General features: G+C 42.0%; 1 non-coding gene and 1 pseudogene across 1 annotated transcript; both read right to left on the reverse strand.

Annotated features, from left to right (window-relative positions):
* Positions 1-6656: 6656 nt before the first annotated feature.
* On the reverse strand, positions 6657-8025 carry LOC118675556 (annotated as a pseudogene).
* An 11725-nt stretch (positions 8026-19750) lies between these two features.
* LOC118677831 lies at positions 19751-19857 on the reverse strand. The gene has a single exon (XR_004974557.1). It is a non-coding gene; the product is annotated as a U6 spliceosomal RNA (small nuclear RNA).
* Positions 19858-25737: the final 5880 nt, after the last annotated feature.

Here is a 25737-nt window from a genome sequence, read left to right on the forward strand (position 1 = left end):
TCCCCGCCTCCCCCCGCCTCCCCGCCCCCAGCCCGGCCGGGCCCGCCCACTCCTCCGCCCCCGCCGCGCGCGCGCTCCCCTCGGCTCCGCTGGGGTGACGGCGGCTCGCGGCCCGAGGCCTGGCCTCCAGCTCTGCTCGCCAAGCCGTCGCGGCTGTCAGAACCGCTGCTGCCGACTCCGCCATAAAAGGGAGTCGCGCCTCGCCTCGGCCGACACAAATCCAACTGCGCCTCGCGCTTAAAGGGGAGGCGTGCGGAGGAGGGAGGGGGCGCCGCGGCCGCCGGGGTGTCGCTGGCTCGGCGCGCGGAGGGCCGGCCGGCCGGGCGGGGTGAGGGCGTGCGCCTCCGGGCCCGGGAGCGCCGACCTCTCCGACTGCATCCAAGTGGCCGCCGGCTCCCGGCAACGCCGTTGCGCATCCCGCCAGCCCGCCCGGCGGCACGGAACCCCCTTTGGACTCTGCTCCTGCAGTGCGGATGCGTCTGGGACGGCGGCATGGAAATGCAAGGAGAGCTTGAGACTCTTTCCTTGGGGACGGGCTGGGTCTCCCTCGCGCACAGTGGCGGGTGCGGCTCGGGGAGGGGGCGCCTGCCGCAGCCCGAAACGCAGACCTGCGCATCCCTGAAGACGGGACTCCTCGCCGCCAGGCCAGGCGATGCGGACAGGGCTACTCTATGCTGAACTAGCCTTGACCCCCCCCCAAATCCAGTTTGCTTCTAAGGGCCTTAATCTATTTTTAAAATGTACTTTTAAAAAATCTGACCTTTTTAAAAATTTGTATTGTTTTCAAGCAGCTTCAGAGTTTTCCTGGCTCCACCCAGGGACTCTGATTCAAAAGAAAGAAAAATATTACTGAATTAAATACGGTCCCGAAGACTGGAGACCGGGGACGTGGCACAGCTACTCGGTTAAGGCTACATAACGCAGGGTGTGGTGTCTTTCTTTTGACAGTGAAGCCAAATAAGGGAAAAGAGACACCCTAGTGGGAGAACAGCTGTTGATAGGAATGACTCTTAGTGGAGGAAGATGTGTTTTTGCTTCTTTTCACCCCACATGCCACCTTTCATGTGATTCCAACAAAGTTTAGGTGGCCATTTAGAACCCCTTGGGGCCTGTGGCTCTGAGAAGTGTAACTGGTTTCCCCAGAGGCAAACCTGGACACACTCTCACAGCAGCTTTTCCCTAAGCCTTGTTCTGGTGCTTTACTTTTTTGAAGAGATACCTTCTTGTCCACTCCTCACCGCCCCCCCCCCCCCCAAACCCTCCAAGCACAGACACAGGTTTTAAACCTGGGTGATATTTTACTGCTGGCAGATAAACCCATTTTTCATTGATTTTTCAGCTTAGGTTAACAGACCAGTGATTTCTGAGTAAGCTAATAATGGATCCTATTGGTTTAATTCATTCTTTCATTCATTCAAAAAATAAATATTAATTGAGCACCCAGACATTGTTTTAGTTGATCTGGTTATATATATGAACAAAACAGACAACAAACAAACCCGCCCTTGTAGAGATTACATTTTGTGGGTGGGGGCAACAGGAAATAAGTAATAAATGTAACAAATACAAAAATCAAATAGGATAATAAAGTTGATAGGGGATATGAAAAAAGAAAACATCAATAGAGATGAGGAAGACTATAAATAGAGCAGGTTTGAGGAGACAGATCAAAAGTTTATTTTTGGACATTTGCATTTGAGATATTTATTAGAAATCCAAGTGGTGATTTGGGGTAGGCAGTTGTACATATAACCTGCGCTTCAGGAGAGTGGTTCAAGCTAGAGATATACGAAAGATACCAGCATTTAGATGATATTTAAAGCCAAGAGACTAGACAATAGCACCAAGGGGGTGTGTAGATGGAGAGAAGAGAACCAAGGATGAAGTCTTACAACTTCAAGGAGGGAGAAGTGAATGAGCCAGCAAAGGAGCGTGACAAGGAGTAGCCATGAAGTAGGAGAACCAAAAGTGAGTGCCTAGACGCCAAGTGAAGGTAGTGTATCAAGAAAGAGTTATTACTCCTAAGTGAATGAGAACTGAGACTTGACCATTGGATTTGGTACCTGGAGGCCAATGGTAACATTTCAATGGAGCAAGGTGTGGGGGAGGGAGGGGGGGAATTGGTTGGAGTGGGTTTAAGAAAAAATGGGAGGAAAGGAATTGGAGATGACTAACAGTATAGGAAATTATTTTGAGAAGATCTCTTACAAAGAGGAGCCCCAAAATGAGATAGTAACTGGCAGTGAAAGTGAAGTCAAAAGTAGGCTAACAGCCCTGGTCAGGTGGCTCAGTTGGTTGGAGCATCGTCCCGTACACCAGAAAGCTTTGGGTTGGATTCCCAGTCAGGGCACATACCTGGTTTGTGGGTTCAATCTCTGGTTGAGGCACATAGGCAACCAATCAATGTTTCTCTCTTCCCCTCCCTTCCGCTCTCTCTAAAAAATCAATTAAAACATATCCTCGATGAGGATTTTTTTTTTAAAGTAGTTTGACAAAAACAAATTGGGAGAACTATTTGTTTCTGATGAGGATGATCTGGAAGAGAAGGCAGAATTTATGTGGGCGCAAGAAGAGAGAATTGTTGGAGAGGTATCCTTGAGAAGGAAAGAGACTTTGGAATCTCGCACACAAGTGAATGAATAGCCTGCAGACAGGAGCACGGACTGACTTCAGTCCACCTATGGAAACAGGCAAGCAGTTGGGCAGAAGTGGTTGTGGGAATTTGTGAAAGTTCTCTTTTGATTGTTTCCATTTTCTCAGAGACAGGAAGTAAGGTCATCAGTGGAGAAAGAAGAGGTGTGGAAGAATAATGGAGGCTTGGGGAGAGAAGTGAAGGTGTAAAATACTCATTTGGAAAGGTAAATGGACTGAGAAAAACCATCATGTGCTTGCTGAATGTCATAAAGGGCCCGCTTGAGTTGCTAGTGATAAATTTGAGTGGGACAAGTCAGTGTGATTGTGGTGTTTTTCTTTAAGTGATTGATTTCAGAGAGGAAGGGGGAGAGACAAACATCGATTTGACACTCCACTTATTTATGTATTCATTGGTTGATTCTTATATGTGACCTGACCGATGATCAAACCCTCAACCTTGGCTTGTGGGGATGACACTAACCGAGTGAGCTACCCAGCCAGGGCCTGACTGTGCTTTTTTCAAAAACTCCAGCGATAATCAGCTACCAGAGTGAAGGCTCGGAGGAGGCTTAGAATTCTATTTAATCAGGCTTTACCAAGGCAGTAAGAGCAAGGAGAGAGGAGCAAGGGAGTTGAGGATGTAAGGGAGTGGTTATGATTCACAACGGAGTTTAAGACGAGGAACCAGTGGATGTGGACAGATTAAGGACAGAGAAAAGGTGGTAGGATAAATTAATGGCAAGTCCTTGTGGGGTTGAGGGAATAGGAGTCAGAGAACAAGAAAGAATGGTCTGGAAAGACAGGAAGTGTATAATAAGGGGTCTGAATCCATTTTTTATATATATTTGCTGGCCGCTTTCACCATTCCTCTTTCCCCTGTGCCCTACATTTGGGAAAACTGATAAGAAAGCCTGGGTGCTCATTCCTTTGGTGCCAGTGGGAAGTTCAAACCATGTAAGACCCAAACCCTGGTCCCACCCCAAACACCATAAAACCCTAAGGCACCTCCTTTCTCTGTCCCCTCAAGCTATATTCATACTAGTTTGGAGCCTGCCCTGCTCTTCCTAGGAAACTTCTTTATGTGAGTGACAAGCCTTTTCATACTCTGTTGGTACATGTGTAATATCATCAGTGTTGACATCCAAACCAAATTTTAGGTGTAGTCCATCTCACTTCTGCAAGAGTTACCATAGCAACATGGTAATTAGAGTGGGATGCATGAGATTAAGATGAAGTCTAAGGTGGAATGAGATAATGGAATGGCAGTCAAATGGCTGAGGAGGGTGGAATATGGTACTGGAAGAGAATCAAGGTGAAGTGCCGGGGTCCAACCCCAGCAGGTCCAGGGGTCCCCAAAGGTGTGGACGGAGTCGGCGAAGAAGGAATGACACGAAGACAGCGTTCAGTTGATCAGCAGCCTATCCAGGATCTCTAGCCAGGATCTTCAGCCAAGTTCTGGTCTGGCTCTCCAGCCAGGTTCTATGTCCATGTTCTCTTGCTAGGTTCTCCAGCCAGGTTCTGTGTCCATGTTCTCTTGCTAGGTTCTCCAGGTTCTCCAGCCAGGTTCTGTAGCCATGTTCCCTCACTAGGTTCTTCAGCCAGGTTCTGTCCAGGCTCTCCAGCCAGGTTCAGTCACCAGGTTCTAGTCAGGTTCTCTTGCCAATTTCTGTAGTCAGGTTCAGTCCAGGATCTTTTGCCATGTTCTCTCCAGCGAAGTTCTTCTGTCTGTAGGTTCTGTGTAGGTTCTGTCTTCTAAGTTCTGTGTGTAGGTTCTGTCTTCTGAGTTCTGTCTTGTTACATCTGTGTTTATACCAGTTGGTTCCAATCCTATCAATCTCTATTCCAAAGGTTAGGGCATTTCTTATCTCCATTCCAGGGAGTAAAGATTATGTAGCTTAAGCATGATTGTTCATAGTTAAAGTGATTAATTACCCGCCTGGCACTTAGTTAAGAGGTTTTATTCCCTCCCTAACTTCAGGGGAAAATCCCTACCTGGGGAAACAACCTTTCTCAGAGACCTTGGTTAAAACACATAGTGCCAAGAAGGTGAGCAAACATATTAAGAACAGTATGCCATATATGCCAGGTCCCTTGAAACAGCAAGGATGGACCGGCTCCCGGCAGTGAAGGTGTCATAAGGATTCCCTATTCCATATTGAAAACAACAAGACTTAGGACAGGAGAGGGGCTGGAAAGGATCCCAGTAGTCAAAAGCTGAAGTTGAGAAATAAGGCAAAGTGATCTATGAGTGCATAGGTGACTACCACAATGAAGAGAGTGACAACATCAGAGGACATGAGTTTAAAAAAAAGCAAATAGTGGTCAGGAGGCGTAATTAAAGAGAAAAAAGGGAGAATAGCTTGAAAGGAGCAATGGAGAGCAAGGAGAATATCTCTTTCACCCCCAAGTCCAGTAGTGTGAGGGCCCTGGGAAGGCTGCAGGGACAACATCCACAGGGAATGAGCCAGGTTTGCTTTAGAACAAAAAGTGAAGGAAATATTCAGGGGAGAGATGGAGGATACAGAAGGTTTTGCTGATGATGGCTTGTGGATTCCAGAGGACACAGTGGAAGAGTCTTAGAAATTGGGTAGTGTTGGGAAAGCGTTCAAAATAGGTGATATGAAGAGCCGTAAGTGGGTCAGTGGGTGGGAGAGGAAGGGTGTCTGGGATTTCCTGCAGTAAGGGCTATCAACGGATAATAAGGACAAAGTTTCAGCCAAATGAGAAGAAGTGATTGTTCAGTTTCCATTTAGAGTCAACAAAGATGAAATGTAGTTAAAATTTTCTTCTTCGAAAGGGGAAAATTCATTTAGATAATTTTCATTTCAAATTTGAGTTGTATGTCCCAGGAGCCTGAGAAAGAAACCTGGGGCTCAAACAGCCAGCCCCCCAGGGTCCTGGCTGGGAACCTCATTGTAGGCAGGTGGACTTCCACTTTTGGTTTTAAAACCACCAAGTGTATGAGTCCCAAGAAGGATCCCAAGCATGTTGGCCTGTGGCAAAGTTACGTAGGACACATTCTACCTCTTGATATGGACCTTTTTTTCACCCTTGTTGCAGTGGCCCTGCGAATTCTTGATGTCATACACTGGACCTGCCATCCAAACATCCAAATTTACCTGGCACCCATTCTTATGAAGTTTAAAAGTTTCTGTTTTTCTAAGTAAAAGCTAATCCAAAATTAATCCATATGGTTGTGTTCAGAGGTACTAATTTGTGGCCTCTTAGTCGCCATGTGTAATGTAACTTTAGCCTTCCAGAGACAAAGGAATAACTCCATTGGCTTCAAATACATGAAATCAAGATCAGTGGTCTTCAAATTTTTTGTTTACACACTACTAAAAGAATTTTGAAAAATACATGTGTCCCTGCCCTGTTTTTATAACAACATTCAATTTTTTTTCTCATAAAATTAAATAATTATAAAGGAAGTCATTTCCAGTGTTCTGTTGTAAATATTGGCATTTAAAAATAAAATGGTCTCTCATATCTTAAGTGTGGAATATAAATGCCATGGTGATTTGATACCATTTAAAGAGTAAATGAAAAAAAATATTTCTTTAGCTATTAAATATGTAACAATGTTCCCTTTTCTTTTTAAACTTTTAAAAATATTTTTCATTTTACAATTACAATTAATGTACAATATTAGTTTTGGATGTACAACCTTGTGATCACACACTTATTTAACCTGCGAAGTAATCACCTCGATAAATCCAGCACCCATCTCACACCATATATAGTTACTACAATATTACTGACTATGTTCCCTGTGCTGTACTTTACATCCCCATGAGTATTTTGTAACTACTAACTTTCTTCTTGAACTTTTGTAATTCTACGTCCCTTATACAATTTTATTCTCTTACATATATTTTATGCATTTTAATCTACTATTCAACCTTCACACTCTCTGCAATAAAAATAAACTAACCTTTTTTCCCATCATTGCATCTTTGATAATTTTTTTTTTTCAAAATTAGCTGTTCAAAGTGATTTAGCCTTTACAGAATAAACAAGTTTCAGTTTATGCTGCAGGTTTCTTTTGTGGTAGGTTTCTTTTCTGTGGGCTTTCTCTCAGCTGCTGATAGCTGCAGCCTTTTTTTTTTTTTTTTTTTTTTTTTATCCACCAAAGGCTTCTGCTTCCTAACAACACTATCCCTCTTCCTTACTTCCCTACCACAGGCTCCTTGCCTGGAACCCTCTTCTCATCTGATTTGGCTTCTAGCGCTGCTGCTGCTTTATTCACTGGGAGCTTGTGGTGGTTGGCCTGGTGAAGAATGGTGTTCCAGCTCATAGTCTTCGCATATGGACTTAGCTTCAACATGATTCTCAGGGTTTTTGGTGGATTCTCCTTCAGGACTCTGCAGTGCATCTTCTTGTGTGTGCTTGGAGGGCTGATTGGATCTCTGGACTTTTCGGAATGCTGCTAAGATATGTATTAAGCATCTTGTGCATGGGAAAGTTGTAGTTACTCTTGAGGGAGGCAGTTTTACGTTGGGTGCCATACAGATCAGCTACTTACGGAAAGCACTTTCAGTTCAAACGCAGAAACAGCTCACATGCCCACCAGGAGCAAGTTTCAAAATGTTCAGTTTGTTTACATTAAGCAGGTAATTCCAGGGATGTTTCTGAAGGCTTTGATGATACCATTGTCTTGATGATGCAAGAGCCTCTACACTAGATATAACGACAGTTTCTCATTTTGCCCTTATTAGTTATCATTTGCTGAGAGACATAGAGCTTTTTTTTTTTTTTTTTTACAGGTTTGGAATTTTTATTATTATTTTTATCTATATTGTTGAAAGTATTACATATGTCCCCTTTTTATTCCCCATTGACCCCTTCTAACCCTTCCCTCCCACCCCCACCCCAGGCATAGAGCTTTTTTATATCATTCCAGGCCTTAACTTTTTTAAGGAGCAAAACAGCCTCCTTGGTCTTCTTGTAGTCTTCAGCTTTATCTTCAACCACTAAAGAAGTTCAGGAACTTCCTCAGTATGATGACCTTTAGACATGAGCAGTGCTGGAAAGGCCGAGATAGACAGGGTAGAGCAGATGCCATATCTCTCCTGTGTTTTATTCACTCTAAGTTGCCAACAGTGCCAGGTTTTGGTTGTGCAAACATGCGACCCCTACAATAAAAGTACCCTAGCCAAAACAATGAATCCCACCACCTTGAACTCTGGGAATCTGAGCCACAGCTCTGCCAGTACCTCAAGGCTGGCAGGTTTGATGACCTGCCAATTCACTGTCAGCATAGGGCTGTCTATTTTTTTTTTTTTCCCTCAGGTTGGTGTACAAAGTTCACAATATTGGCAAAGTGACATTTTTGCCAGGTGATTCCTCCTTTTGGGGGCACACAGATATTAATGCATGAGCACACGCCATGACGGGAAGAGGGAAAGGTCACACTATGATGCATACTCATCCATTGATACCATAAATTGACATTTTAATGCCTTTTATTTTTATTTTTAAATTTTAACTTTTGAATATGTAATACTCTCACTTGGTTCAAAAAAATAAAACTAAATAAAAAGTATACATTGAGAAGTCTTATTTTCATACTCATGCCCTTCTACCTTGTCCCTGCTTTGCATAGATAATTACTTCTGTTAAATTTTAATGCCTTTTTCTAGTGCCAGCGTTCCTTTATATATATAAATAAAAGCAAAACTGAATATGTATTTTTAAATTGAATATATATATATATTTTATCCCCCTTTTCTTACATTAAAAAAATGGATTGTTACATTTTTTAAAAAACAACAATGACAATTTACTAATTAGATTAATGAAAATGTACTAATTAGACCAATATCAAATCACACTCCTGATAAGAGCCCTTCCTTTCCCTTTCCCTTGATAGCGGGGTGGGATCACAGAATTCACCTCACATTCCTCAAGGACATTTCAGAAACCCATGGTGCTTTGAGTTCAGTACCAATGAAAGCAGAGGTTGCAAATGGCAGCCCTTGGCAGACATGTTTTTTTGGCCCAACATTTACAGATTGGGACATTTTACATAAAGGTCAAGATTTCTAACATTTTTGAAAATGAAATGATCAGCTAACCAAGCCTTTCATTCACTCAATATCAATGAGTGGGCACTGAGTACCACATCCTCCTCTCTGTGGGATCTATGCTCTGCAGCGTGCCACAGTCTCCCTTTCTCCCTCATTTTCCTGCTCCAGCCCCCAGACCTTAATTATCTTTCCAGGTTGATCCCTGTAGGCATTTGACTTTGTGACCTCTGAGTTAACATCATAGTGAGTGATTTGGGAAAGTAGGCTCACTCAGAGACTTCTTTGAAGTTTTAAAATGGGAAGCAAGAAATGGGCTAGTGAAAAGAATAAAAGAAGAAATTAGGCTCTGGATTAATGATGCAGTTAAAAAGAACCCATATTGCCCTGACTGGTTTGGCTTAGTGGATAGAGCGTCAGCCTGCGGACTGAAGGGTCTGGGGTTCGATTCTGGTCAGGGACATGTGCCTTGGTTGTGGGCATATCCCCGGTGGGGGGTGTGCAAGAGGCAGCTGATCGATGTTTCTAACTCTCTATTCCTCTCCCTTCCTCGTTGTAGAAAATCAATAAAATATATTTTTTTAAAAAAGAACCCATATTTTACATGAAATTTCCCCAGGAACAGAATAGACAAATTTTATACTGTTTAGCCTATACCCACTAGATGGTATAGAGCAGTGATGGCAAACCTATGACACGCGTGTCAGAGGTGACACGCGAACTCATTTTTTTGGTTGATTTTTCTTTGTTAAATGGCAGTTAAATATATAAAATAAATATCAAAAATATAAGCGTTTGTTTTACTATGGTTGCAAATATCAAAAAATTTCTATATGTGACACGGCACCAGAGTTAAGTTAGGGTTTTTCAAAAATGCTGACACGCCGAGCTCAAAAGGTTTGCCATCACTGGTATAGAGTATTATTGGTAAGGCAAGGTGGCAACTGAATTTGCACCACAGGAAAAATGAAGTCTGTTGTAAGTCATGAGAATGTAGACTAAAATGAGAGACAGGGCCCTCTTTTATCTTCTATTAAAAGGCAAGTTGGATATTGAATAAAAAACTATAATGATTTCCTGATTTTCCACTAACACAACCATCAAACATTGTGAATCTATTGTATACAAAATGTTATAAAATGATGTTAAGAGTGTAGAAAACAAGAAACCTAATATGAAGTTGGGCAGGTATTTTCTGTATCTGGTTTTAATATAGAATTATTCAGAATAAAGGGAATGATTAGAATTCTAAGTCATTGTTATGTCCCTAATGCCTACCATAGCACCTGGTAAATAGAAGGTAATATACAAACATTTGTTGAAAGAGTAAATGAATGAATAAATGAGGCTGAAAAGTAAAAACAAAAAATAGATTTTAACAATGTTCTTTTAAACTTAAAAGAATATTCAAAATCTGAAATGGTATCATAAATGATAATCTTTTTAAATTTTATTTTTATTGACTTCAGAGAGGAAGGGAGAGATAGAAACATCAACTCATCAATGATGAGTGAGAATAATTGATGGGCTGCCTCCTGCACACCCCACAATAAGGATCAAGCCCCCAACCAGAGTATGGGCCCTGACGAGGAATCAAACTGTGACCTCCTGGTTCATAGGTTGATGCTCAACCACTGAGCCACACTGGCTGGGTATAAATGATAATCTTTATTCCATTACTTATTCTTACCAGTACTGAAGAAATATTGGTTTTTACTTATTTATTTGTTTGGTTTTTGTGGACTAGTTCCTTAAGGAAAGGAACAATCTATAATAATTTTGTGCTAGGGTTTTGTCTGACTTGAATCATTACACTATAATTCTGGAAATTGAAATTCCGTTTAATGAAAATGTTGCACTTAAAGCCTTATATTGAGAATTCACAATAACTGTAGCAAGTGTGTCAGAAATGATCTTATAAAACCTGCCACATGGGAGTTACTGAAGGAATTACCTAGTTATGGTGGGTTATGAACAGGTTATGAACAGTGGGATATGGAACTGTCTGAGAATATTTTCAGCCCCTGGCAATACTCTCTGGGCTTTTTATAGACAAACTGTCATTATCACAATATTCAAACAGCATCCACAATATGGTTTCACTACCCTGTTACTTGTGTGTAGAAGGCTATGCCATGCTTTCTACCAAAGGGGACAATTGCGTAGAGACATCATGCAGCAAAGAACTACCTGATAGCACTTCCACAGCACTGTTCACTGGGTGATTTATAGTGTTTTCTTCCTTTGAAGACCAGCCCTAAATGTTTCCCAATTCTCTTGAGCACAGGAATAACCATCTAAACGCAGGAAGCATCCGATTCTCTCAGATGACAGCAGGGATCTTTGAAAACCCAGATGTTTCCTTACTGATTACCCCAAGTAAAATCCAATTAGAACTACACGATTCAGAAAATGTAATAAGGGTTCCAACCTTCTTATATGAAGCATGTTCCTTATCGTTCCTGAGTTTTTTTCTTCTTTTTTTCTTTTCTCTTTTTCAGTGTTTTTTTTGTTTTCATGTAATGATTAGGAGCTATCCAGAGAGGAGAAGAGAACCAGTCTTGAATATAGCCACTGGGATAGGACTGGAGCTTAAGAATACTGACATGCCAACAGGTATTTATTCAAACTATTTCAAAATATCAGGCCATAGTTCATGAAAGCAATTGTCAATACGGGGCCCAAGGCAGCGATGTACATTGAGTCAAGTAGGCACAAAGTGAAGTTGCTCACAGGGAGATAGTACTCTGGGATTCAGATAAGCAAGTAAGTTGAAAGTGGTTATTGGAAGATCTTGCCAAAGATTGTCAGTGTCCATAACCACCATTTGTGTGAAGGGCAGGGCTCTAAACCTAGAGGTGATCTACTGTGCTAGACAGGCAACTGGAAGATAAATTTTGGAACAGGGACAAAGACCCAGGTCTAATTATCAGAACAGGGAGACATGGAGAGAATGTAGGATATTATCAAAGTAAAAACAGTGTCAAGGATGACTTGACCATAGATCACAAGCTGTGGGGTTGAAATTATTTCAAAATCTTTCTCAGGTGAGAAGAGGTTGAGGAATTTGCCAAAGGTCATGCTGGAAAGCTGTACAACCAGGATTTTATCACAGGCTATCTGACTCCCCACATATTTCTGCTGCTTTGCTCCATTCGGCTTAAAATAAAACAAAGATTATACAAGTATAGCTGAGAATAAATCTTTACACCAGTTATCTATTGTCCTAATGGAGAAGAAGGGGGGGGGAAAGCCCCAGTGAATATGCCTCTTTTCTTAGAATATTAAGCCTCAGAAGAATAAAAGAAGTCTGAAACCATTATTGTCTTTTTCGAACCTGAAAAACATATCTTGGTAAGGGCTGCAGTTGCTAAAGAAGTGCATGGATTTGCAAAACCCAGTTGTTCTCTACACTGTGTTTTAGGTGGTGGATTTGCTACTTCACCGCCACCCAACCTTATGTGGAAAAAAAGAATTCAAGTGTCCTAGTTGCCTTCATTTCCTTTAGGTTTGTCTTATTTAAAGAAGCTAATGAGGAGGAAATGTAGAAGCCAAAAGGTAAATAGGAAGAAACTAAAGAAGAGTTGATTATTTGAAAAAACGTGTTGAAGAACTGTGTAATAGAATCCAGTGATCTCCATGACTGCCCAGTGCATTGCAGCTGTGGTGCGGTTTGAATTTGGGTTAACAATATGAAGGCATATTTGGACATTTACATACTATTCCGGAAAATATAGAAACGACTGGATTTGTCTCTCTAATTCCAAACAAAATTACAACTGTACAATCCTAGAGTCACATAATTCGCAAATTTTTAAGGGACAAGAGCGTTACATATTTATTTATATGAAAAATATATTGTCGATAGGGAACAGCTGGCTGTATATATGCCTTAAGAATGAACTCGCCTAAAAACAGAATGGACTCTCTTAAATTCCTATAACCTTTCAAAAAAGAGCCAGTGTATCCCTATGAAATGGCACAATTCAATGAGATTAATTAAACACTAGTTTCAAACTTGGGACACTAAAAATAAATTCTCTCTTATAAGTGTTTGTGAATGTTAAAATATTTTACCCATTTAAAAAAATCTGAATTTACATGTTCAAAATTTGGTGATAAGCTAAAAACACATGTCAAAGGAACAAAATGTTCTTTATATGAAAAAATAGATATTAAGAATTAATGAGCCGAAACCGGTTTGGCTCAGTGGATAGAGCGTCGGCCTGCGGACTGAAAGGTCCCAGGTTCGATTCCGGTCAAGGGCATGTACCTGGGTTGGGGGCACATCCCCAGTAGGAGATGTGCAGGAGGCAGCTGATCGATGTTTCTCTCCCATCGATGTTTCTAACTCTCTATCTCTCTCCCTTCCTCTCTGTAAAAAATCAATAAAATATATTTAAAAAAAAAAAAAGAATTAATGATCTAGCAAAGTTCTTACTTTAAATTCTTCCCAGATAATTATTATTTTATTACTTGCATTACCAGAAATAAATTTCTATTTGAATTCAGATCTTTTAAACTGTATGTTCTCTGTTTTTGCCTTCCTGAGAGTCACACCTAAAGAAGGCTAAGCAAACCCTCCCCTTTAATCTGCATTTCCTCTTTCCAAAAGAGTATTTCCTCTTGATTTGCTCCACCTTAAGCTCTAAAAATGTCAGTTCTGGGATTGTGAACAATGGTGGTGATTTGCAAAAACAGGTTTGTTTTTTTAAAAAAAGAAAAATCAAACAGGTAGAGGAAGCTGGCAATGGGTATCTGCTAGGCAGTGGGCCATCAAGCATAGAAAAACAGGAGTCTAGAAGTACACAAGAACCAAAGGACAGGAAAGATCGGTGATTCAGAAGCCAAAGGCAGGCAGAATTTAGAGTGTGCCAGAAATTAAGCAAGCAAACAGCAACCAAGTTGACCAGAAATTCCAATGAAATGCTTTAAGAGACCAGGAATGCAAAAAGCCAGGCAGGTGGTTAGGTGCCCAGTGAGCAAAAGGGGGTCAGGAGGTGAGAGCATGGCCTCTGCAAGAGGTCTGGACAGCAGAAGTCAAGCACCCAGGCAAAGAAGTCTGCAAAGAAACCTTGACTTGCAGGCCAACTGGCATCCAGCTTGGGACTGTCAGAATTAGAAAAAAGGAAACCGTAGTTGCCCAATGAATATGGAGCTGGGCCAACCAGAGCAGGTCCTCCCTTTTCCTTCTGTTAACAAAAGATTTGACTCCATGACTAGATTGCTTGCTAATTTCTTCCCTTTGGAGCACTTTTATCCAAATAAAAGTTCACAACACTCTGTTGCTCTCTCCCTGGGTATGTGGAGTTCTTAATAGGTTCCTACCGATGCTACACTGATTCAACTTGGCAAGAGACTTACTGCAACTCAGGACAAGTTGAGAACTGAAAATGGATCCTGCCCATTGACTCAGCAGGATTGGAGAGCTTGCTTCTTAAGAATCCCAGAGCAAATCAGAACTTGCTGTCTCTAGGACATCTTATTGCATCCCTGTGTGGGTCTGATTTTGTTCCAAAGGTGGTTTTCTTGCTAAAACAGAACTGTTGGCAGCTGTTACCGTGTTATATTCTCCCTCTTTATAGAAAGCCAACAAAATTCTACAGATATGAAAGTCTGGTGACATTTCGCTTCTCTTTCTAAAGTACAGGTCTCTCAGAACCCACCTCCTGTCAAGGCCATCTGTGGAAACAGAACATTATATCTCTTTAGGCAGAAGGATATATCTGTTTCACTTCCTTCTTTTAAGCTGGGGACCATCTCATGTAGTTACTTTGATAAATAAACGACTTTCTGCTTATGCCTTACCTGACTGGGTTGATAGCATGTGAAAAGAATCTTTTCTGTCAAAGAAGGCAGTTGCCATTTTGAAATGCCAAAGGTCAACCCCTCCCTTTTTCCTTTAAATTAGCCAATCTTGAAAGAGTGTGAGCCCAAGCTCTGACCAGTCAAGAATGAGGGACAGATGACATGCATCAAGCATAAAAGACCCAGTGGACCGCTCACTCAGTGTGTGTGCTGCGAGACCCTGTGCGTGTACACCCTCCTGCAGGAGTAAAGATATTTGCCCTGCTGTCTGGCTCCTGAGTATCCTTTGTGTTCTACCATGACTCCCGATTTGGTGGTGGTGGTTGTGGGGGGGAGGGGCTCACCTTATTTCTAACATAACAGAAGATGAGGGCATTTTCTTAGAAGATAAGATTTCTTTTACATTGGGTTCATGGAATGAGAGCTGGTAGAGCCAAGTTTTCCATGCCCTCCTCCTCTTCACAGTCGCTACAAGGTCTGACAGGCAATTCTGGGCCACATTCAGTTTTGTTGAAACCCCTATGGTGAGGTTATTTATATGGCTTTGGATCAGACTACCTGAGTTTGGATCCCAGCTCTGTAATTTTCCAGCTCTATGGCCTTGAGTAAGTTACCTAATTTTTCTGGCCCCCAGTTTTCTCATCTCTGAAAAATAAAAATAAAAAAACGATCCTCAAGTCACAGGCTTGTTACGTGGATTAAATATATCCGAAAGTGATTTGCATATGGTAAGTTTTCTGTGGACATTAATAAAACCTTTAAGTAAAAGTCCAGTAACTGAAGGGGATGGGGCAGACATCAGTCCCTCTATGTTACCCATCACAAGAATATTTGCATCGGAGACTTTTATTCATGGTGCATAATTTGATTTTCAAACAAGAAACCCAAAATTCCCCCAAGAGCCCCTCTTCTATAGACAGCTTTCTCTGGAATAAATAGAAATTTCCAGTGTGCTGGTCCCTAGAGAAAGTTCAGCTTAAATCCCTTTGTAACTTCAACGGTAATTCGGTAGATACTTTGGCATCACCATGCACTTAAAGATCAGAGTGTTACATCCAAGGAAACATGCTTGTAAAGGTTGGATCATTTATCATAGCTCACATGGTTAGTTATTATTTAAAACAGTTTAATGATTTAGTGGCATTCCACCTGTCTATTGATGTTGCCTCAGCTGGCACCACTGTCCCCCAAATGTCTGCATTAGCCAAGGCTCTTCTTTAGGTTCCTCCACTGTGCTGTGCTCCCTACTACCACATGGATTTTGTGGTAACTTTCTGTTAATCACTTCCCCAAATGCTTCTTGCCTCTCCCTATTTCTGTCCGTTCCCCGCCACCCCCCCACCCCCGCCCCTGCCAAACATCTATTTATCCTGCAGGTCTCAATTCAAAGACATCTTCCCTGACTTTCAAGACAAGTTCTGATTCCACATGCTCCCAGAACCTATTTATGACCTGTAATTACATTCTTGGAATTATTTGATTAATGTCTTTCTTCACTTCTATATTACAAAATCTATGAAGGCATAGGCCATGTCTAGTTTACCATTGTATCCACAGAACCTAACTGCATGCCTGGTGCATAGTAAGCTAGTAATAAATATTTACATAAATGAATAAATTAACTGGGTCTAGAGTTTAAGTGTTTTAGAAAAATTTTATCGAATTTATTTGGGTGATATTAGTTAACAAAATTATGTAGGTTTCAAGTGTACAGTTCTATAATACATCATCTGTATATTGTATTGTGTGTTCACCACCCAAAGTCAAATCTCCTTACTTCACTATTATCCCCCTTTACCTCTTCAACCTTCCCCCACCCCCCTTTCCCTCTGGTAATCCCCATACTGTTGTCTATGTCTATAAGGTTGGGCTTGTTTGGGTTTTTTTTTTGCTTAATCCCTTCACCTTTTTTCACCTAGCCCTCCTACCTTCCTCCCCTTGATAGCTGTCAGTCTGTTCTCTGTACTTATGAATCTGTTTCTATTTTGTTTGTTTATTTATTTTGTTCATTAGATCCCACATATAAGTGAAATCATATGGTATTTGTCTTTCTCTGATAGGCTTATTTCACTTAGCATACCATAGAGTTCAAGTCTTAGGACTTTTTTTCACTAACCAAAGATACAGTCGTTTGAACTAGACAATGTTGACTTCACAGAGGTCTGCACCTCTCATGGTCACTCCAGAATTGTGACAACAGTGTTCACTGTTGAGGACACTGATGTTAGTATGGCACACTCAGAAACCTTGTAGAACGCTTTGGAATCTTGGTTTGAATCATGTGAGGTTTAGCAAATTTTATGCTTCAAAGATAAAGTGGATCCCTTAGTACCTTTTATTAAAAAAAGAGAGATTTGAGATCATTTATACAAATACATAAAATATAACAATGAAAATGTACTAGTATAAATGAGAAAAGGGGGCAAAGGAAAAGTAAAAAAGTAGAAAACTATAATACCTAGGCATAAAAAAATATATAACTAGAGGCCTGGTGCATGGTTTCATGCACATTGAAAGGAAATTAATTAGAAGAAATATTTTAGAGGCCAGGGAGGGACCGCAGGAGGTTGGCTCCAGGGTGTGTCTGGCCCATCTCTCCCAGTCCCAATTGGCCAGACCCCAGCAGCAAGCTAACCTACCGGTAGGAGCATCTGCCCCCTGGTGGTCACTGAGCATCATAGCAACTGGTTGAACAGTCAAATGAATGGTTGGACACTTAGCATATTAGGCTTTTATTATATGGGATGTAACCCTATATAATAAAAGGGTAATATGCAAATTGTCCCCTCAACCAGGAGTTTGACCAGGGTGTGGGGCTGGCCAGCCAACCTCCTGTGACCCCACCCCCTGTCCGGCCCAGAGCCATTAGGGGTGGGCCGGCCAGACCCCACCGGACCTATAATATAATATAATATAATGTAATGTAATATAATATAATATATAATAAATATAATATGTAAGCACTGAAAGTTCATCCATGAACTTCTATATAGGCACTGAGAAGCACAAAAATTTGGCTCAGCCCTAGCCAGTTTGGCTCAGTGGATAGAGCATTGGCCTATGGACTGAAGGGTCCCGGGGTTCAATTCTGGTCAAGGGCACATGCCCGGGTTGTGGTCTTGACCCCTGTAGGGGGTGTACAGGAGGCAACGGATCAATGATTCTCTCTCATCATTGATGTTTCTATTTCTTTCTCCCTCTCTCTTCCTCTCTGAAATCAATAAAAATATATTTTAAAAAATTTTGGGCTCAAAGTTTTAATTAGATAAAGAGGACCAGATCCTCAGGAAGAAACATAGCATTTCATATATTGTTGTGATATCTAGGTAATGTTCTCAATAATAATTCTACAGTATATACTATGGTGTGGCTATTTCCTAAAGCACCTCTCAGTGTAGACCCAAGGCAAAATGTCAATGTGTAGGTTAGAAAAGGGCCAGGTCATGAGGGTGAGGGATGTTGAGGCAACGTAGCCCAAAAAACCTCTCCAAGGACAGGATCTAGCTCTAAAACCAACAAAATTGAACATGACTAAAGAATGGGTCCATTCCCATCAGGCAGTTCTTCCTGAACATATTTTTGTTTGTTTGTTTTATTTACTTTGTATTTTTATGCTTAAGGCTACATATAATTCATTGAATAGCCATGCATAATATCAACTAAAACCCTAAAGGAGATGTGTGGGTGTTTTGTTTTTTTTTATATCTCTGAACATGGTTTTACAACTAAACTTTTGCTACTAATTCAACACCAGATAATTCAAGGTTATACTTTTTGGAAGAATCTGAAGTGTAGAAGTTGTATGGTTTAGTTAAGGATGATCAACTTAAGATATCCTTTATGAATGGAAAGTACCTAACCAGTATGCATACCTAAATAGAGAGCCACCCAACTTCCACCTAGAGGTGGACTGGAAAACACAGGGCCAAAATGTTCTTCAGAATTGGGGGGAGGGGCGAGGTTTCCGTTTCAACACACACACAATAGTCATGCAGCATGAATTTTCAGCAGGAAAGAGAATTTTAATTACAAAAGAAATAAACATGTAAAATATTCAAGCCACACAGAAAGCCTTCCTACCCTTATCTTCTTTATTCTTGCCACCCCTGGGTAACCACCAGAGATGGATGGTTTCTTGTGTCTCCTTCCAGACCTTTGTCTATGCACAACCTTAAGGAAATCCCCTGGAGCAGTGGTTCTCAACCTTCTGGCCCTTTAAATACAGTTCCTCATGTTGTGACCCAACCATAAAATTATTTTTGTTGCTACTTCATAACTGTAATGTTGCTACTGTTATGAATCGTCATGTAAATATCTGATATGCAGGATGGTCTTAGGCGACCCCTGTGAAAGGGTCGTTCGACTGCCAAGTGGTCGCGACCCACAGGTTGAGAACCGCTGCCCTGGAGGAAGGGGGTGGCAGGGATACAGGGTGCAGGCAGGGAGCCTGATGCCCCTAACACCATTATGTAATTAATTTTTTTCATGGAGAGCAGATGAGATGAACAGACTATAATTATAGTCTATTCTTGTTTTTTTTTGTTTGTTTGTGTTTTTTTAAAAATATATTTTATTGATTTTATACAGGGAGGAAGGGAGAGAGATAGAGAGTTAGAAACATCGATGGGAGAGAAACATCGATCAGCCGCCTCCTGCACATCTCCTACTGGGGATGTGCCCGCAACCCAGGTACATGCCCTTGACCGGAATCAAACCTGGGACCTTTCAGTCTGCAGGCCGACCCTCTATCCACTGAGCCAAACCGGTTTCGGCTATTATTCTTGTTTTGTTTTATTAATCCTCACCTGAGAATATTTTTCCATTGATGTTTAGAGAGAGTGGAGGGGGAGAGACAAAGAGAGAGAGAGAAGCATCAGTGTGAGAGAGACACATCGATTGGTTGCCTCCTGCACAGGGATCAAGCCTGCAACTGAGGCACGTGCCCTTGACTGGAGTCAAACCCAGGACCCTTCAGTCTGTGGGCCGATGCTCTATCCACTGAGCCAAACTGGCTAGGCCAGTCTATTATTCATTTTTAAAAAATATATTTTTACTGATTTCAGAGAGGGAGAGAGAGAAAGAAAGAAACATCAATGATGAGAGAGAATCATTGATTGGCTGCCTTCTGCATGCCCCACACTGGAGATCAAGCCCACAACCCGGGCATATGTCCTGAATGGGAATTGAACCATGACCTGCTGGTTCACAGGTCGATGCTCAACCACTGAGACATGATGACTGGGCAGGTCTATTATTCTTTCTTTCTATCTTTTTTAGAATAAGCACGTTTATTAAAAAACACGAATTTGCATGTCATCCTTGCGCAGGGACCATGCTAATCTTCTCTGTATCGTTCCAATTTTAGTATATGTGCTGCCAAAGCGAGCACAGGTCTATTATTCTTAAGCAAGGTACACTAAGATCTGTGTGGTCATTCCAGGAAGATAGAACTCTTAACTGCAATAAAGGAGAATTTATGGAGCATCCATAAATACCCGGCTTTAAGTGTCTGTATAAAAAGCAGTGCTTGCTTTTTGTGTTTCTACAAAAGACTAGGCAGAAGAAACTTGTCTGTCCCTCTGTGTCTCCAGTAAAAGGCCAAGGTTGCCTATTATCACGGGGTCACAATGTATGCTCTGAGGAAATAGAAAGCATCAGGACGTTTTCCCCACTTTGGAACCTTTGCTCACTTGGTTTGGCAAAGGTTCGACAGAGGGAGAGAACATCGCTCCTGGTGTGGATGCTCATTGCTTAGTGAGCAGAGCTCACTCTGGGGCCCAATCCTTTTCAGATCATTGAGCAAGATCCCCATCTGGCAGACAGGCAGGGATAGTGTGGTTGATATCAGGATAATGACTACAAAACAACACACCAAACACACACACCACACACACACACCGGGCTTTAATTACACAAAACAAACCTCTTTTATAAGTCTATCTGGGTATCCTTTGATTTTTGTCTCATTGTGATGTTTTAAAAAAGTGAAAACAGGGTCCTAATCAGAGAGCTAAGGAATCCCAAATTTTGACAGGTTCTATATATGTGTATTTTTTAAATAAATGAGATTGTATCTTATATGCTGTTCTGTAATTTGCTCTTTTCCTTTAATAGTATATCACCTACAAGCTACCACCTAAATTCATCCTATATAATAAAAGCCTATCACAAATCGACCAAACAGTGGAACAACCAGTGGAATGACTGGTCACTATAATGTGCACTGACCACCAGGGGGCAGACGCTCAACACAGGACCTGCCCACAGCCCACAGGCCCCAGGACAGCCAAGGCAGGTGTCAGCGGGGGCCCCTCAATTGCCCTGCTGGGCGCCCTACAGAGGGAAACAACTGTTGGCAGCGGCAGGGGGCGGGGCCAGTGAGTGGGCGGTGCCAGAATGGCTGAGGCAGTTGTCAGCAGGGGGCCCCCTGATTGCCCTGCCAGTCACCCCACAGAACAGCCCTAATGGTCTGCCAGGCCTAGGGACCCTACCCGTGCACAAATTTTGTGCACTGGGCCTCTAGTTTATATAATAAAAGCCTAAGCGACTGTTATGGTGGAATGACCGACCAGTACGACCAGTCATTATGATGGGCACTGACCACCAGGGGCAGACGCTCAATGCAGGAGCTGCCCCCAGTGGTCAGTGTGCTTCCACAGTGGGAGCGCCGCTCAGCCAGAAGCCGGGCTCACAGCTAGTGAGCACAGCAACAGTGGTGGGAGCCTCTCCTGCCTCCATGGTAGTGCTAAGAAGGAGCAGTGAGTCAAGAGGTAAGGAGCAGCGAGCAGGCGGGTGGTACCGAGTGAGGGGTCCTGGACTGTGAGAGGGATGTCTGCCGAGGAGTCCCAGACTGTGAGAAGGTGCAGGCCAGGCTGAGGGACCACCCTCCTCCCCAGCCAGTGCATGAATTTCAGGCGCCAGGCCTCTAGTTATTTGTAATAGTTTTATAAATATATTCACACACACCATAGGGCCATAGTTATAAATGACCTCATTATAACATTGTTATAAAATGTGCCATCATGTGAATCTACCATAACTTATTGAAACTCTTTTTATTAATAAATGTTTCACTTTGATGCCAAGTTTTACTTATCCAAATAATGCTTTAATAAATATCATTATGCATAATTTGATGTAATATTTTTATGCATAGTTTTTTGGAGTGCAGTTTCCAAAAGTAAAATTTCTTGTCAAAGAATACATGCATTTCACATTGTGGTTGGTATTGGAAAAATTTTTCCACAAATATGGTACCAATTTACATTCTCATAAAGTATATTAAAATGTCTATTTCCTCACTAAGATTGGATATCCAATTTTTGAAATTTTGTCAATCTGCTAGGCAAACAAAAATGTATCCTTCTTTGTTTTAACAATTATTTTCCTAATTAGAAATGAGATTGTACATCTTTTTACATGTTTTCTAGACACTTAAATATATTTTAAAATCCTAATCCAAGGATATGTTTTACTGATTTTAGAGGGTGGGGGAAGGAGCGAGAGAGAGAGATGAGAGAAACATCCATTGGTTGCCTTCCATATGTGACAAGACTGGGGATTGAACCGAAACTTGAGCACATGCCCTGATGGGGAATCAAATCAGCAACCTTTCGGTGCACAGGATGACACTCCAACCACTGGACAACACCAGCCAGGAAGCCATTTATATTTCTTACTAATGGCCAGGTGCATGAAATTCGTGCAGGCGGGGGGGCCCCTCGACCCAGCCTGCACCATCTCCAATCAGGGACCCCTTGGGGGATGTCTGACTGCCAGTTTAGGCCTGATCCCTGCTGGCCTGATCTCGCCCCCAATGGCCCTCCCCTGCCTCCCTGGTTGCCCCCAACTGCCCTCCCCTGCTGGCCTGATCTTGCCCCCAATTGCCCTCTCTGCCTCGGCCCCCACCACCATGGCTTTGTCCAGAAGGAAGTCAGACGTCTGGAAGATGGCCAGTCGACCCGGTCTAATTAGCATATTACCCTTTTATTAGTATAGATAGATTATATAGGATAGGATTGCTTTAATTGGGGCGGGGGGGGGGGAGCCTTTTTCAGCAGGAGGAGATGCTCTTGGCAGACAAAAATACATCATCCCTGTATCTGGACTGATAGCCAGCCATATGCACTATACTGCAAAACTGGTCATTAAAAAAATTGAACTGCTTTCTTACACCTTACACCAAACAGCTGTTGCCCTTAAAACCCCTTCTCAGCCCCACCTTAGGTTCTGCCTTCGAAGTTCACCCAGATTAAGTTCTGATTGGTCGGTTTCTATGCCAGTCAGCGTCAAAAGCTCCACCTCCTAGGCAGCCATTGGCTCCTCGCACTTCAACCAGATTTGGTTCTGATTGGTCAGTTTCTATGCCAGTCAGTGTCTCCAGGCCTGATCAGAGAGGCAGGGCTGATCAGCAGCCCCCACAGAGGCCCAAATAGAAACAGAGGCATGGCTGCTGGCAAAGCCCAGAGAGAATGAGAGAGGAAACAGCTGATCAATAGCTACCACGGAGGCTGCAGATCAAACCCTGCCTCTCTCTTCGGGCCTCTATCCAGGCCTGATCCGCAGCACCCTCGGCAGTCAATGCTGGGTCGCCACAGCAGGACTACAGGACTGACTTCTGGTTGGTTGAGCCTTTGGTCGTTACAGACTCTGGGTTTTTATATATTAGGATGTTAATTTTTTAGAGAAGCTGGTCCCTTAGGAGGCCTGTTCAAGGGCCAAAACTGGTCCCTAGTGTTTTCTTTGGTTAACAATTGAGCTGTAGAAAGTATATTGTCTCAGGTAACAAAAATGAGGGGTGAGTAATATAGCCAAGCAGGCCTCAAGTGTAAATGGAGCCGGGATTTGAACACCTACAGAACACTTCTTTCAGTCTTCACTGCCCTCTGCACATTGGCTTTCCTGAGGATGGCCCCCTGACTTCCAGGGGCTCCCAACTTCCCATCTCCCATGTTAGTCACACTCATTGGCCCAGTTTTGGTCATGCACCCATCTCTGGCCTGGTGTTAAGATGATTGGCAGTCCTCAATAGCGCCACATGCTTTGGAAGAGAAGAGGAGAGGAGAAGAGAGGAGAGGAGAAGAGAGGAGAGGAGGGGAGAGGAGAGGAGAGGAGAGGAGAGGAGAGGAGAGGAGAGGAGAGGAGAGGAGAGGAGAGGAGAGGAGAGGAGAGGAGAGGAGAGGAGAGAGGAGTCTCCAAAAAAGAAGTGGATATGGCAAGGACTAATTAGATATCTGTGCCATGCCAGCACAGCCAAGGGTGATCCTGAATGGGGGTGATGAAAGGATTAAGAAAAGACAGACAAGAGAATGAAAGCTGGGTCTCAGTGGGACGCTGCTCCCTGATGAGGAGACAGCACCAGCGCCCACAAGCCATGTCTTTATTTTATAGCAGATGCCACGAGGCAAAGTAAGGGCGTGCTCAAGATGTTTACAGCATTCTCGTTGGTTTCAACCCTACTCAACTACATGCACCTGAACTCTATCACTCAGGCACGTGGGGCCATGTGTTCGGACCACAGGTTCAAGCTTACAAGTATAGCTGTTGGCTATAATTGTGCTGGGAAGGCTCTGCCCTCCAGCTGGGACTTGCACGTGGCCACAAGAGGACTGTGCCCTCTCATTAGTCCGAGGCTTGAACCTGTCCAAAACACTGTAGCCGCGCCCCATAGATATCTCTTAATATCTTTATTCTCCTTTTTCCTCTTTTATCTGGACACATGGCAGCTCAGAATAAAGACAGCATTTCCAAGTTCTCCCTGCCTGCCTATGGCTATGTGACTAAGTTCTAGCCAATGGGATATAAACAGAAGAGTGTGTGCAACTTCTAGGAAGTGTCCTAAATAGGAGGGGCATGTCCCTTTCCTCCTTCCTGCTACCTGAAATGGAAGTGTTTTGGCTGGGCCTGGAATAGCCAGTATCACAAAACAAAAGCTGTAGCAACAAATTAGAAAGGAATCAGGGTCCCTGATGACCATGGAGTCATACTGGCCCTGAACTGCCTAGATTTATGGAAGGGAAAAATAAAACTCTAGTTTGTTTTAGCTCCTAGCATTTTGAATTTGCTGTTACTTGCAGCCAAAATAGTTTAAATCTAATTGATGCAGAAGGTGCTGTTATACCAGGAGGGAAAGTTGCTGAGTTAAAAAAAGAAAAAAAAAAAAAGAAAAGAATGCCTATTGCAAAGAGTTTATTAATTTTTTAATAATCTCCCATTAGTTATCCATAAAGCTAACCTCCACACTTCCTTCAAGTCCTCACTAAACTATCCCTTTTATAATTTTTAAACACCTTTATTGAGATATAATTGATATACAATAATCTGCATATATTTGAAGTATACAATTTGGTAAGTTTTGATACATGTATATACCTGAGAAGCAATAACCATAATCAGCATATGGAATGTATTAATCACCCACTCAAGTTTTCATGGACCTCTGTAACCCCCTGCCAGCCACTCCCTATCCAGGTAACCACACATCCATTTTCTATATTAGTTAGTACTTTCTAGAGTTTTATATAAATGGAGTAATACACTATGTACTTTTTTTTTTGGTCTGGATTCTTTCATGCTGTTGTGTGTATCAATAGTTCATTGTTTTTTATTCTGAATAGTATGCCATTGTATGGCTATATCACAATTTCTTTATCCATTCAGCCATTAATAGACATTGGGTTGCTTCCAGTTTGGGGCTATTATGAATAAATCTGCTATAAATATTAATATAAAAGTATTTGTATAAACATACGTTTATGTTCCTTTTGAGCAAATACCTAAGGGTTGGCTAGGTCATGTGATAGATATATATTTAACTTTTAAAAAGACTTCAAAACTGGTTGGTTCTGTTTCACATTCCCACTGGCAATGTTTGAAGTTCCAGTTTCTTCATATTTTTGCTAACACTTCATATTGTCTATCTTTTTTATTATGGTGGTTGCACAGTGGTATCTTATTGTGGTTTTAATTTACATTTCCCTAATGACTAATAATGAGCATATTTTCATGTGCTTATTTGCCATTTGTGTTATCTTCTTTGGTGAAGCTATTCAAGTCTTTTGCCCATTTTTATTAGATTGTTTGTCTTCTTATTGAGTGTTAAAAGCTTTTATGCATTCTGAATACAAATCATTTATAAGATATATGCTTTGAAAATGTTTAGTCCTGAAGAGTGGCTTGCCTATTCATTCTCTTAACAGTATCTTTCAAAATTCAGAAGTTTTTTATTTTGATGAAGTCCACTTTATTAATTTTCTTTTATGAATTCTGC

Source organism: Myotis myotis, unplaced genomic scaffold (genome assembly GCF_014108235.1).
Source record: "Myotis myotis isolate mMyoMyo1 unplaced genomic scaffold, mMyoMyo1.p scaffold_m19_p_2, whole genome shotgun sequence".
In the NCBI taxonomy this organism is placed as follows: Eukaryota; Metazoa; Chordata; class Mammalia; order Chiroptera; family Vespertilionidae; genus Myotis; species Myotis myotis.